Consider the following 14397-nt stretch of genomic DNA (forward strand, 5'->3'; position numbering starts at 1 on the left):
GTGAGACTGTTAGGGAATGCTTTGCTATTGCAGATCTCTCCCCCGCCATGAGCACCTTTCATTCAACCGCAAGGCTGTAAAGGGTCCTAAGCTGAATGAGCCAGAGACATGCCAGGGGTGAGCTCCCTGGGTGTGGCTGTGTCCCAGGGCATCTGGAATGGCACAAAGTCCAGATGTGCACTGACTGTGTCTGCTGCACAGATGTTGCTGTTCTCTTGTATTCAGGCAACGCCGGGGTGTGGGGGGGGGATATTCTGAGTCCATGGTAACATTTATAGAGACAGACATTTGAAGGGGATGATGCTGATGGTTCCGTTATTTATTTGGATTGCGGTAGCTTCCAGGAGCCCCATCATGGACCTGGATTTCATAGTGCTGGGTGCTCTACAAACACAGAACAAAGAGACAGTCCCTGCCCCGGAGAGCTCACCAAGCATAAGGATGGGTGGGCGCTGGTTGGAGAGAGACAAACAGAGGAATTACCACCTCCCTCCTGGCCTGCCTCAGTTCCTGAATCAGTCGATGTTGCATTCTTATCACTGGTAGATTACTTTGCCCCGCATTTCCTCTCTCCTGCATGTGCCAGGGAGAGAGACAAGGGGAGAGAATCTGCTTCCTGTTGTTATCCCACTTCAAGAAGCCACCAGCTGCTTGCAGGAGCTTCTGTAGCTCGGAGAGCAGCAGATTCCAGTGCATCAGAGCCAGCAGCCATGCTCTGAGACGTTCCAGTGGGGAAGGCAGAGCATACAGGGGTATCCGATGCTCCCCTGTCCGTAGGGCTGCTGTCGCTACAGTAACTGAGAGCCTCATGGGTGCTGATGAGGCAGCTTGGTCCATTAGAAAGGCACTGGGCTGGGATTCAAGAGATTAGAGCACTCTGACCCTGTGACCTTGGCCAACCACTTCTCTCTGTGCCTCTGATTTCCCGCCTGTCCCTATTTCAGTCTGTGAGCTCTTCACAGCGGAAGCTCTCTCTCACCATGTGTCTTTGCAGCGCCTACCACAATGGGCCCGGATCTTGAAGGGGCTACCGTAAGGCAGTCAATGCAGCTTGTGAGGCAGGGAAGTAACATCCCCCACACCTTACAGTTGAGGAAACTGAGGCATGGGGAAGGAAGCTGGCAAAACTCCAGATCCCAGCCCACATCTACTAGTTCAGGTCTGGGTCAGACACAAACCCAGAGAGGATCTGTTTTGCAGAGATGGTTCAGCTGCTGTTACCCTCTCTTTTTCCATACACATCTCTCTCTATCCCCGTACACATCTGTCTGTCTGTCTAGCCTCTCACTCAGCACCGTGGTGTCTGAGCTGCCCTGGAGGTTGGAAATCTCATGACAGCAGCTCATGAAGTTTCAGCCGGGTTACGCTCCGCTCCCCAGCCCTGGTGCAGCCTCAGACCTGACCCCCAGTGTCTGCCTGTTCCCACTCCAAATGCTGCTTTCTCCATCCATGTCCATTCATGAGAAAAGAACTGTGATCTCAATTGGAAGGGAGGGATAAGGCTGGATGGGACTAAGCCTGTAGTATGTTATGGAGGTAGGAGTTTTCTTTGAGTTAGGGCTTGCCTTGTTTCGTGTGTGTGTGTGTGTGTGGGCATCATGTTTGTGAGAGTATCTGCATGTGTGCTTGAATGCCCAGCATGTTGGCATGTGGGTCACGTGCATGTGTAGCTGCACGGGTCTTTGTATGGGAAGGGTGGGAGTAGTATCTGAACGCATGTCGGCATATGAATGTGGACGTCTTCCTCCATTCGGGTTTCTGCCCGCTGGTCTGTGTGTACACGCTTGTGCGTGAGCATGCCTGCACGCATGCGTATTGAGAGGGTGGGAACTGGGTTTGCATGTGTGCATCAGCATGTGTCTTTCTGCATGTGTCACGTGTCGGCATGTGTGGGCGAGACTCGGGGTCCGGTTTCTTACACAAGGGGACGTGGGCTGCTCAAGGTGACTCAGCTGGGGCCATTTATAACATCACAGAATACCGCCCACTTTGTTATTTTTCTAAAAATTGTCAATGAAATCTGTGACAGAAAGAAAGAAAGAAAGAAAGAAAGAAAGAAAGAAAGAAAGAAAGAAAGAAAGAAAGAAATGCCATGGGTCAAACTATTGCCTGGAGTAACAGGTGACTTCAACGCAGTGACACCATGGCTGGTTCTGGCCCCTGATATGTCAGTGCCCTGAGTCTATCATTCTGAAACTGCAGGAAGGAGCGGTATCTCTCCCTTTTTTCACACTAGAAGTGGCTGCTAATCGATAGAGTCAGGGAATTGATCTTTAATCATGTGTTCTGCATTCCAAGCAGTGTGATTTCTCTTGGAAAAGTGATGTCTGGAGGAACATTTTCCCAGTCTGGTGCCTCAGATTTTCCCCTCGGAATGTTCTGCTTGGGGATCTTTTTGAGAGCACTTTATTTGTCTTTTATATGATCTCTTTGAGATTGGTCTGGGTGGCGCTCGATCTACAAGAGGCTACATCCTGTTGGGATTTGCCATGATCGTGATGATAATTTGATGATGTTCTAATTCTTTCAGGTTAGTCTCGTTTGTGTGTCTTCTCCTAGCACCTCAGTGCAGAGGAATGGGGAGATTTAGAGATAATAGGGAATATACCAGTCAACTGTAATGTTACTTGCTTAGTGAGGGAAGGGTCTGAGAGTCAGGACACCTGGGTTACATTTCTGGCCCTGCTGCTAACCCTCTGCAAGGCCTTGGAATCATTTCACTTCAGTGTGCCTCAGTTTCTCTGGAAAAATAGATTTTGGGTTTGTGTTTTTTTCCCCTTCTGTTTTACTTTCCTTTTCCCTTTTCCTGTAAAAAAAAGTGGGAGGAGGACAAAAAGAGATGGGGTAAGAAAAGGAGAGAAAGCAAGGAGGAAATAACCCCAGAACATTGAAAACCAAGAGCCAAAATTTCTTACATTTTTTAGTAAAAAAACCCACAAAACCCTGAAAATTTCTACCAAAATGAAAACATTTCATTTTGGTTGAAAACCCTCTTTTCTTTTCTTTTCTTTTCTTTTCTTTTCTTTTCTTTTCTTTTCTTTTCTTTTCTTCAAAAAATGTTTCCAGGGAAAACCTTCCAACCAGTGGTAGATTTTGGTGCACTACTTTCTCCACCCTTTGGGGGAGCTGTGAGGAGAGTGGGGAGCCCCCAGGGCAGAGCCAACAGGATCTTTATACGCAATCATAATCGAACCGCTCCCCTTTCACTCCTGGCCTCAGCTGCCCCCCACCCCCTACACATGCTACATGCATCCCATCCGACTCCATCGTTCAGACAGAAATACCCATCCCTAGAAGCCACTTTTCTCTGCCTGCCTCGTTACAAACCTTGCTGCCCGCTTTACAGCCAGTCACGTAACTATCAAACCAGTGTGCCAGCAACGTCCAACACGTAGTTAAAGCTACTCAAGGAGGTGTTCAACAAATTCAACAGGCTCAGGGATCAATGAGCCGCCCCAGCTTCTCCCTGCCCCCAATACACACAGAGCATGAGGCAGAGGGGAGCGGGAAAAATACAGCCAGGCCTGTGAAATGCATGCCATGGGAAGGGAGGCAGGCTAGAGATCTGATTACAAATCTATCACAAACTTCCCATGATTAATTGCTTCTTTACCAGAAAAAGCAGTGTGCACGGGGGTCATTTTTTAAAGGTAGTGCCGGGCTGGAAGTTTCTTTCCAAGCTGCATTTACGACCCTGATTCAATAAAACATATATCACCCGCAGGTGAGACAGAGAGAGAGCCAACCAAACAGAGAGGGAGGGGAAATGAGAGGCTGCATGGAAAAACAAAAGAGAAGGAGAGTGGTTCTGAGACCATTGTAACTCGGAATTATTCTGGATATATGCCTGTGTAAATAAAGTCGGAGAAGGCGAGCAACTGCGGAATACCGAGATAACTCTAATGGCAGGTCCACTCCAGAGAGTTTTGCTGATTTAACTACGCAGGAATAATACGTAAGGTGACCATACGTCCCATTTTTAGAGGGACAGTCCTGTTTTTTGGGACTTTTTCTTATATAGGTACCTACTACCACCCACCCCCGTCCCGTTTTTTTACAGTTGCTATCTGGTCACCCTAATAATACGCCATCAAAACCCTGCTCGGGTAGACACAGTTATATTGTCAGAAAGGTCGGTTCTACCCATGTCGTTTATTTCAGTTCAGGAAGTGGAATAACCTGGCCAGTATAAGCACTGATACAGATGTATTCACACTAGAGCTTTTATGGATGGACAGAGCTATGTCAGCGCAAATAGTCGTGTCCCTCACTGGCATAGCGAGAGCAGGAAAACTTTCAAGTGCAGAGCAAGCCTAGGAAGCCCTAAAGTTCCGTGTGCATATCAAGGGGTCCCATGGCAATCGGGGTAGTCATGACACCAAAATCCAAGGGAGCAGCTGGAGGAGCCAAAATCAGAGTCCAGTTGTGCAAGGTGCTGTACAAACACACAGGGAAAGACATTCTCTGGCCTGAAGAACTCTGACAGCAATGGAGTGTGCCTTGCACCTGGAAAAGAATGTGAATCAGTCACTCCTTGATCTGCACAATCTGGCAACTGACAAGAATGACCCTCATTTGTGTGGCTTCTGAAGAACTTTCAAGCCCGAGCGCTTCTCTACACTTGAAATACGACAGTACTTCAGTGTAGACACGGCCTATGCTGGCAGGAGGGGGTCTCTTGTTGGCATAGGCAATCCAGCATCCCGAGAAGCAGCAGCCGGGTTGCCAGAAGAATTCTTCTGTCTGTCTAATGCTGTCTACACCAGGGCTTAGGTCAGCTTAACTGCACTGCTCAGGGGTGTGGATTTTTCACACCCCCGAGTGACGTATCTGGGTCAACCTAATTTTTTAGTGTACACCAGGCCTGATTCAGAGCAGGGACTTGAACCCCGGTCTTTCACAGACTAGGTGAGTGCCCTAGACACCTGACTATTGACTCCTCTAGGGTGGGCTTCCTGCTCTTTTATTTTTCACAAGAAATGCTGAGAGGTCTTGTTTTCATTCCAGGGAAGAATGGGAAAATTTCTTGAAAGCTTGCAAATTTTCCCAGGATAGGGAAATTTTTTCCAGGATAGTTTCCTATCCGGCACTTGCTAGCATCCATTTGTGTGGGTTCCAGAGACAAGTCCTGAAAGTCAGAAAGTGTTGAACTAGAGCTGGGCTTGAGTGGCAAAATTCAGCTGGAACACCCTCAAATTGTTTAGGGTCCTAGGATCCTTCTGGGGGAGGGTCCAAGCCTGAGTCCTGCTGTGACTTGGGTCCAAGCCTGGTCATTCTGCAGCGTGGACGCAGACGGTCCGTGTGCAGTAAGGATGAATTAGTACAGCTGCAAGACCCAGGTTCTGCAATTGTAAGCCCAGGTTTACAATCATAGAATCATAGAATCATAGAATATCAGGGTTGGAAGGGACCCCAGAAGGTCATCTAGTCCAACCCCCTGCTCAAAGCAGGACCAATTCCCAGTTAAATCATCCCAGCCAGGGCTTTGTCAAGCCTGACCTTAAAAACCTCTAAGGAAGGAGATTCTACCACCTCCCTAGGTAACGCATTCCAGTGTTTCACCACCCTCTTAGTGAAAAAGTTTTTCCTAATATCCAATCTAAACCTCCCCCAGTGTGAATCCAGTGTGAATGTTCACACATGGGCCTGGAAAAACACCAAGTTCACAAGCTGAGGTCCCACAGACCCAGGTTTATAATGCAGTGTAGACATACCCTTCATCTCTCTGTGCATCTGTCACCTACCGCACAGGGCTGTTGTGAGGATAAATACATTAAAAAGGTTGTGAAGTGCTCAGATATGATGATAACGGTGGCCAGATAAGAACCACAGATGGATTTTATGTGCTCTTGCCCTCTATACTTAGCCATTATCTCTATGTGGAATACACATTGGATACGATTTTCAAAGCAGCCGAGGCCATTTGGACATCCAGTTACCATTTGTTTTAATGGAAACTGGGTATGCAAATCTCTTAGACAGCTTTGAAAATATCAGTTTATATCTCCAGCAAGTCTGATTGGAAAATGCCAAGTATTTCATGCACAAAAGGAATTCCTGCAACATGTTACATGGAATTTTTCAACAAAATGAATCAGAAGAAAATTTTTCTTTCAGTGCACATGAAAAGTTGTTTTGGTGTTCTGTGCCTTCCCCCCCCCCTTCCAATCTCTCCCCCACATTGGAAATAAAAAAGAGGTAGGAGTATAAAATATTGAAACAAATTCACTTTGAATTCAGCTGAACCAAAAGAATTCAATTCAAACCTAAAAGAAATGAAATGTTAAACATTTTGAAAGAAATGCAAACTTTTTGCAAAAAAAATTCATCCTCTTAACCCTCCCCTTAACGTTTGGTTAAAAAACGTGTAGGCAAAACAGTTCATCCAACTCTAAGCTGCAGTTTTGGAATCATAAATTGCATTCTAGTTGATGCTAAAGATAAAGAGATGATCATTTCTGTGCTTACTTACATCCCAATGGAATTGCACGAAGTGTAAGCCAGGGCATAATTTGGCCTAGTGTTTAAAGAAATTTTCAGGGGGCTTGCTATCAGTTTCTACATATAACATTCCTCTCTTCCATATATGACAGGCAACCAAGTCTAATTACCGGCTGTGGCATTACACCCCATATTCTTCATAGAAATATGGTTATGATATGCATATGGCATAACTAAGATATATTTAATGCAAGAAGAAAAGGAGTACTTGTGGCACCTTAGAGACTAACCAATTTATTTGAGCATGAGCTTTCGTGAAGTGAGCTGTAGCTCACGAAAGCTCATGCTCAAATAAATTGGTTAGTCTCTAAGGTGCCACAAATACTCCTTTTCTTTTTGCGAATACAGACTAACACGGCTGTTACTCTGAAACCTGTCATTTAATGCAAGATGGCTCATGTAAGGTATCATTGGAAAGGTTGTGATTTACTGAATGTGATTATCCAATTTGTAGGCATGTATCATTTCTGTATCTAAAGTTAGGAATATTGACTATGTAACATTACAACGGTGTGTGTATTTGGGAGACACGCACCAGACAACCAGCCATCACAGCCTTGATGTGCCATTAGGAAGAAACAATAAGACTGTGAAGATACTAAACTCTCAGGAGAGACCAGAGACCAGGAGAGATGGCTGTATTTCAAGGAATCCCTGTTGAGGTTACAGGGACAAACCATCCTGATGTGTCGAAAGAATAGTAAATATGGCAGGCGACCAGCTTGGCTTAACGGTGAAATCCTAGAGGATCTTAAGCATAAAAAAGAAGCTTACAAGAAGTGGAAGGTTGGACATATGACCAGGGAAGAGTATAAAAATATTGCTCGGGCATGTAGGAATGAAATTAGGAGGGCCAAATCGCACCTGGAGCTGCAGCTAGCGAGAGATGTTAAGAGTAACAAGAAGGGTTTCTTCAGGTATGTTGGCAACAAGAAGAAAGCCAAGGAAAGTGTGGGCCCCTTACTGAATGAGGGAGGCAACCTAGTGACAGAGGTGTGGGAAAAGCTAATGTACTCAATGCTTTTTTTGCCTCTGTCTTCACGAACAAGGTCAGCTCCCAGACTGCTGCGCTGGGCATCACAACATGGGGAATAGATGGCCAGCCCTCTGTGGAAAAAGAGGTGGTTAGGGACTATTTAGAAAAGCTGGACGTGCACAAGTCCATGGGGCCGGACGAGTTGCATCCGAGAGTGCTAAAGGAACTGGTGGCTGTGATTGCAGAGCCATTGGCCATTATCTTTGAAAACTCGTGGCGAACGGGGGAAGTCCCGAATGACTGGAAAAAGGCTAATGTAGTGCCAATCTTTAAAAAAGGGAAGAAGGAGGATCCTGGGAACTACAGGCCAGTCAGCCTCACTTCAGTCCCCGGAAAAATCATGGAGCAGGTCCTCAAAGAATCAATCCTGAAGCACTTGCATGAGAGGAAAGTGATCAGGAACAGCCAGCATGGATTCACCAAGGGAAGGTCATGCCTGACTAATCTAATCGCCTTCTATGATGAGATTACTGGTTCTGTGAATGAAGGGAAAGCAGTGGATGTATTGCATCTTGATTTTAGCAAAGCTTTTGACACGGTCTCCCACAGTATTCTTGTCAGCAAGTTAAAGAAGTATGGGCTGGATGAATGCACTATAAGGTGGGTAGAAAGTTGGCTAGATTGTCGGGCTCAACGGGTAGTGATCAATGGCTCCATGTCTAGTTGGCAGCCGGTGTCAAGTGGAGTGCCCCAGGGGTCGGTCCTGGGGCCGGTTTTGTTCAATATCTTCATAAATGATCTGGAGGATGGCATGGATTGCACTCTCAGCAAATTTGCGGATGATACTAAACTGGGAGGAGTGGTAGATACGCTGGAGGGGAGGGATAGGATACAGAGGGACCTAGACAAATTGGAGGATTGGGCCAAAAGAAATCTCATGAGGTTCAATAAGGATAAGTGCAGGGTCCTGCACTTAGGACGGAAGAACCCAATGCACAGCTACAGACTAGGGACTGAATGGCTGGGCAGCAGTTCTGCGGAAAAGGACCTAGGGGTGACAGTGGACGAGAAGCTGGATATGAGTCAGCAGTGTGCCCTTGTTGCCAAGAAGGCCAATGGCATTTTGGGATGTATAAGTAGGGGCACAGCAAGCAGATCGAGGGACGTGATCACCCCCCTCTATTCGACATTGGTGAGGCCTCATCTGGAGTACTGTGTCCAGTTTTGGGCCCCACACTACAAGAAGGATGTGGATAAATTGGAAAGAGTCCAGCGAAGGGCAACAAAAATGATTAGGGGTCTGGAACACATGAGTTATGGGGAGAGGCTGAGGGAACTGGGATTGTTTAGTCTGCGGAAGAGAAGAATGAGGGGGGATTTGATAGCTGCTTTCAACTACCTGAGAGGTGGTTCCAGAGAGGATGGTTCTAGACTATTCTCAGTGGTGGAAGAGGACAGGACAAGGAGTAATGGTCTCAAGTTGCAGTGGGGGAGGTTTAGGTTGGATATTAGGAAAAACTTTTTCACTAGGAGGGTGGTGAAACACTGGAATGCGTTGCCTAGGGAGGTGGTGGAATCTCCTTCCTTAGAAGTTTTTAAGGTCAGGCTTGACAAAGCCCTAGCTGGGATGATTTAATTGGGGATGGGTCCTGCTTTTGAGCAGGGGGTTGGACTAGATGACCTCCTGAGGTCCCTTCCAACCCTGAGATTCTATGATTCTATGATTCTCCTTCCTGAGAGGCACCCTGGGACATAGCTGTGACACTACAAGGTCAGGTGATAATGTCACCTGATGCAAAATACCACCTTGGACACCGCTGGTACTTTTCCTCTGTAGGGGGATGGGGATCAGACAAAAGTTTCCCGCCTTAGGAAAATCCTTTTTAAGGCTTGGGAGGGGGTTAATCTAGGCTCTCCTCCATTCCTACCCAAGAAGAAAGACTGCTGAAAGTACAGGAAGGGACAAAGGAACTAACTTGAGGGAAAAGGCAGGGGTGAGTCCAGACTGAGACAGGGGTCCAGTCTGTAAGAAGAAATAACTGGAGGTCTAAGCTACAGAAACTCTGCAACTTGCCTAAAATAACATTTCAGGTGAGAAATTATTTCTTAAAACCAGTTTCTTTAAGATCTTTAGTTCAGTATGAGTGTTTTGTTTTATTTGCTTGGAAATCTGCTTTGTTCTGTTTGCTATCCCCTATAATCACTTAAAATCTACCTTTTACAGTTAATAAACTTGTTTTTGTTTAGTATTAAACCCAGTTTGTGCAAGCCATATCTGGGGGTGCAAGAAGCTGTGCGTATCTCTCTTCACATTGAGGGAGAGTGCAGATTTTTATGAGCTTGCTTTTATGATCTTTCTATACAGTGCAAGACAATATACCTTTTGGTCTGCACTCCAAGGGAGGTGGGCACCTAAGTACTGGGGCAAATCCCTTAAGATGAGTCTTCCCAGAGCTGCTCTCAGTGTCTGTGCCTTTCTGCAGCTGGGTGTGGCCCTGCTTGTTTGTGTGCTAGAGGAGGCTTAAGAGCCTGGCTCAGCAAGACAGGGTAAAGGGGGCCCAGGCTGGTGGAACAGGTGGGCTCAGTGGTATCCCAGTACATCAGGGGCAAAGGATGTAGTTTCTTTCTGCCTTGTGGGGGGACCTTAATGCCAATACAGCTGTCTGTTCTTCCTGTATGAAGCATGTACTTAGATCTTCAGAAAATGCACCTACAGATAATTCAACTGACTTAGTCAGATCATAATAATTTCAAACTGGTGAAATGGTGATCAATGTATCTAACTGCTCCAATGCCTGAATTCTCAATGCCAGGCAATGTCAGTTTGCAGTCCCCTTACAGGCTTACTGACCATGGATGGATTTGGAGTTAATTTTGTCAAATAGTTTATCATCAGCATAAATCTCTGAAGAACCCATTACAAGCAGTCAGCCAAAAGGGCTAAAGCAATCCTGGGATGCATAAACAAAGGTATCTCGAACAGGAGTAGAGAAGTTACTTTACCTCTGTATTTGGTACTGGTGTGACCGCGGCTGGAATACTCTGTCCAGTGTTGATGTCCAAAATTCAAGAAGGATGTTGCTCATTTGGAGAAGGTTCAGAGAGGAGCCACAAAAACAGTTAAAGTATTAAAAAGCCTGTGATAGACTCAAGGAGCTCAATCTATTTAGTTTAACAAAGAGAAGGTTAAGGGGTGATTTGATTGCAATCTATATCTACTTGGGGAACAAATATTTATTAATAGGCTCTTCAGTCTAGCTGAGAAAGGTACAGCACGATCCAATGCCTGAAAATTAAAGCCAGAGAAATTCAGACTGTAAAAAAATGTGTAGATTTTTAACAGTGACGCTAATTAACTATTGGAACAATTTACCAAGGGCCATAGTGGATTCTCCATCCCTGACATTTTAAAATCAAGATGGGATGTTTTTGGAGAAGATCTGCACTAGGAATTATTTTGGGGAAGTTCTCTGGCCTGTGTTACACAGGAAGTCAGACTAGATGATCACAATGGTCCCTTCGGGCCAGGGAATCTATGAATTGTAAAGCGGGCATTTCAAGTATTGTTTTTGTTTTACCTGAATCAGCAATCAAACCATCAGGGTGAAGTCCTGACCCCGTTTTAGTCTTTAGCAGTTTTGCCATTGACTTCAATGGGGCCAGCCTTTCACTGTCTGTGCTTAAGAGGTTTCAGAGTAACAGCCGTGTTAGTCTGTATTCGCAAAAAGAAAAGGAGTACTTGTGGCACCTTAGAGACTAACCAATTTATTAGAGCATAAGCTTTCGTGAGCTACAGCTCACTTCATCAGATGCATATCGTGGAAACTGCAGCAGACGTCTGCTGCAGTTTCCACGATATGCATCTGATGAAGTGAGCTGTAGCTCACGAAAGCTTATGCTCTAATAAATTGGTTAGTCTCTAAGGTGCCACAAGTACTCCTTTTCTTTATGCTTAAGAGGTAACTTATAGAGGTAACTGCTGGTAAATCAGCTGAGGACTTTTTAAATTTCAGCTTAAGGTGTCTTGCTCGCTGTAAAAAATTGCCTGTGTCTTCCATTGTGTTCTTTAAGGTCCATAGCCCAAACTAAAACATCATCCATTATAACTTCAGCATTTTGTAAATCCTTCACAGATCTGTGCAATTACTCTTTGAAATACCTTGGGAGTAGAACCAATAATGTCAAAACAGTATATTAAAAGTCCCTAGCTTAGAGCTTGACTCACTTGACTGGCCAGCGTGTATGTCCCACACCTCACACCTAGAATAATTTTGCTCTTGAGAGTTCAGCTTTCAGTCCCTCAACAGGTTTATCAGACAATGGTCGCATTTTCTGGCTTTAAGGAAATCATGGAGATAAATGCATATCTATTAGTGCGGGTCAAAAAAAAATTAATTAAAAAGTAATTTTGAGCAAAACCCAAAACTGTTCACGGGAAAAATTTGAAAAATTCAACAATTGCCAGGCTTGGGATGAAAAATCAGAAAGCAAAACCCCCAAATTTTTAATGAAAATGGACGATTTTTACCAAAATCAGGTTTCTCAAAACAATTTTTTCCATTTTAGTTTTTTAAATTGAAAAAAAAAGGAGCCAAAATGAAAAAAAGGAGATTTTTTTAAAAAGATTTCCTGAAAAAATAATTGGCATTTTTTGATCCGCTCTAAAACTTGGACCTTTATTTGGCTTTTCAGTTCCACTCCCACAAGTGAGCCGGTATGATGGTTACTGGTGTTATAAATGGCAGTCGTGGCCAAAGGCTCCGGTCAGGAGCAGGGCTGCACTGTACTCGGAGCTGTTCAAACACAACAATAAGGCCTGGTGCCTGCCCCGAGGATCTTGCAATCTCACTAGACCGGACAGGCAGACAGTGACAGACAGACACCGTACAAAGTCTCACAGGATTGTAGCTTGTTAGTTATTTTTTTCTTTTGACTCCCCTCTAGCCATCCACCCCACTCCAGTCTACGCCTCTGTCCAGGTAACCTGCTACAGCACTGTTGAACCAATGGGCCATCTTCCACCAGGCCCAGCCCAGAGAAATGGGTATATTGTTCAAACACGTCCTATTCTATTGCCAGCACTTTTTGTTTGATCGGGGTGCCTGTTGTCTCGTGCTTTCCTGAATCTCCCCCACTCACATTTCAGCTCTAATTAGCCCCCACTCCCATACCCCGTCACAGTTCAGTCCACATGTTCTACTGGCATCCAAGCTTCTGAACAGAGCTGGTCAAAATTTTTTTTGTCCAGTCAGTTTTCCCTAAGAAATGGGGAATGCAAAAGGCCGAGGCAGCCCCTGGGTTGATGTAAATTTGATGGAGAAGCTCAGTAACGTATGTGATCAGATTCTAAGCCCAAATCACCATAATCTACCAGCTGCCACTGCTGAGATCTCTCAGGTAGTGTGTATATGTGACTAGTCCAGGACTATTACATCCACTTCACGAGGGTGAATGGTCAAGAGGACCTTTGGGAACTGCCATTGCTTTCTCAGAGGGGATTAGCTTCAGACAAACATAAGAACACAAGAACGGCCATACTGGGTCAGACCAATAGTCCCTCTAGCCCGGGTTGGGCAAACTTTTTGGCCTGAGGGCCACATCTGGGTATGGAAATTATATGGCGGGCCACGAATGCTCACAAAATTGGGGGTTGGCGTGTGAGAGGGCGTGAGGGCTCCAGCTGGGGGTGCGGGCTCTGGGGTGGGGCCAGAAATAAGGAGTTCAGGGTGTAGGAGGGGCTCTGGGCTGGGGCAGGAGGTTGTAGTGCCGGGGGGGCGTGAGGGCTCCGGCGAGGGATGCTGGCTCAGGGGTAGGGCTGGGGATGAGGGGTTGGGGGTGCAGGAGGATGCTCTGGGCTGGGACCAAGGGGTTTGGAGGGCAGGAGGGGGATCAGGGCTGGGGCAGGGGGTTGCGGCGTGGGAGGGGGTCATGGGTGCAGGCTTCAGGCGGTGCTTACCTCAAGCATCTCCCAGAAACAGCGGCATGTCCCCCCTCCTGCTTCTACGCAGAGGTGTGACTGAAGATCGCTGTCCCGTCCGCAGGCGCCGCCCCTGCAGCTCCCATTGGCCGTGGTTCCCGGCCATGGCATGCATGGAGTGGGGCAAGCCCCAGACCCCACTCCTCAGCTGGAGCGCAAGGGCTGGGTTAAAACGTCTGAAGAGCCAGATGTGGCCCCCAGGCCGTAGTTTTCCCACCCCTGCTCTAGCCCAATAAGCTGTCTTCCAACAGTGGCCAGTTCCAGATGGCAATTATTGAGTGATCCATCATGCCCTGTTGCCCAGTCCCTGGCAGTTGGAGGTTCAGAGACACCCTGAGTATGGGGTTGTATCCCTGACCATTTTAGCTAACAGCCGTTGATGGACCTATCCTCCATGAACTGATCTAATTCTTTTTTTAACCCAGTTATACTTTTGGCCTTCACAACATCCCCCTTCACCCACAGTGACTGGGAACTGCAGGGTGACCATATTTCCCAAAGAGAAAACAGGATACTCCCAGCCGCTTGCCCAAGGCACCCCCTCCCCACCCACCTCCCACACACGAGGCTGTCGCCCATTGCTGGAACCCTGAGGAGAGCCCCTTCAGGAGGCTTTCTCATGTTGCTGGAACCTTGCAGGGGGCCCCATGAGGAGGCTGTCACCTATCGCTGGAACCCTCCTAGGGCCCTGCTGCCTGCCAGCTCCAGTCCCTCGGCCCCTGGGCTGAAGCAGAGAATGTCACGGAGGTCTCTGGAAGTCTCAGATTCTGTGATGTCCATGACCTCCATGACATAAAAGTAGCTTTATTTATGAATATGTTGAACAGCACAGATCCTTGGAGGACCCCACTAAGTACTTTCTCCATTATGAAAACTGACCACTTATTCCTATCTTTTGTTTCCTATCTTTAAATCAGTTACTGACCCATGAGAGGACCTTCCC

The 14397-nt window shown here is 46.5% G+C and overlaps 1 protein-coding gene across 1 annotated transcript in view; it reads left to right on the forward strand.

The window, feature by feature from the left end:
- Nucleotides 1–14397, forward strand: part of ONECUT3 (one cut homeobox 3) — an 82597-nt gene that overhangs the window by 28423 nt on the left and 39777 nt on the right. The window lies entirely within an intron of this gene.

Source organism: Lepidochelys kempii, chromosome 25, assembly GCF_965140265.1.
Source record: "Lepidochelys kempii isolate rLepKem1 chromosome 25, rLepKem1.hap2, whole genome shotgun sequence".
NCBI lineage: Eukaryota > Metazoa > Chordata > Testudines > Cheloniidae > Lepidochelys > Lepidochelys kempii.